A 986-nucleotide genomic window follows, 5' to 3' on the forward strand; every position below is an offset into this window, starting at 1 on the left:
AATGCTGCTCTCTATACACCAAAAAACAATCTCCCTGATCAAGGTTTAGTGCTTTTGCTTTATCTAATTGATAAATACTGAGAACTCCAAATGAAGAGGGGGTCAACATTGACACATAACCTCAAGACAAGTCCTCTATGTCAGAGACCCACATTGAACAATGAACAGCAGAGGCAAATACAATTTGCCAGGCTAACAGCGATTCACATTTTCATTTGTCAACTGCCTCCCAAACCACAAACAATACACAATTTAAAAAGCAAAACAAGGTGCTTGCTCCGGCAGCACATATACTAAAATTGGAGCGATACAGAGAAGATTAGCATGGCCCCTGCACAAGGATGACTTGCAAATTCATGAAGCATGCCATATTAAAAAAAAAAACACAAAACAAAACAGAAACTATCAGAAATTGCACCATCCATGATGTGAGGATAAAGTTATCTGCTCATACTTAATGTACTAATATGTTGATGTTTGGGGTCATTAGCTCTCAATAATCACAGGGGTCAAAATTAATAATCAGACTCTTGCTCCAAGCTTCCAGTCTCCTCACATGCTGGTTATAGGAGAAGGTACCATGTGACTTATAAAAATTCAGAAATGAGAGCAGTAGAGAAAGGAGTGGAGAAGATGCATCAGGTGTTGCTTGGCTGCAAAGACTCCTTGGGATTCTGGTTTAAATGCAGGTAGCTATTTTCAGACCTAATTTGTTCCCCCAAGCAAAATCTCGGCAAAATCCTAAATTCCTCTCCAAGCCTCTATGGAAATAAAATACTTGCATGTGTCCTTTTGTCTGCAGTCCAAACCAACAATGATGCTTCTGCCAATTTCAGTGGGTTAAGCTCTTATGGTAAGCAAATGAAACAGTGACAGAAATAGAACTCCAATTAAAAGATAATGCTATACCAGATCATTCCTGTTCCCCATTTGGTCTGCATGCCTGAGTTCTAAGATGTCCAAGGAAGACTGAATAAGAATGCATT

General features: G+C 39.1%; 1 non-coding gene across 1 annotated transcript; it reads left to right on the forward strand.

Moving 5' to 3' along the window:
* The first annotated feature begins 269 nt into the window (after positions 1–269).
* LOC119516213 lies at positions 270–376 on the forward strand. The gene has a single exon (XR_005213226.1). It is a non-coding gene; the product is annotated as a U6 spliceosomal RNA (small nuclear RNA).
* The last annotated feature ends 610 nt before the right edge of the window (positions 377–986 follow it).

The sequence above is a fragment of the Choloepus didactylus genome, chromosome 19 (genome assembly GCF_015220235.1).
Source record: "Choloepus didactylus isolate mChoDid1 chromosome 19, mChoDid1.pri, whole genome shotgun sequence".
In the NCBI taxonomy this organism is placed as follows: Eukaryota; Metazoa; Chordata; class Mammalia; order Pilosa; family Megalonychidae; genus Choloepus; species Choloepus didactylus.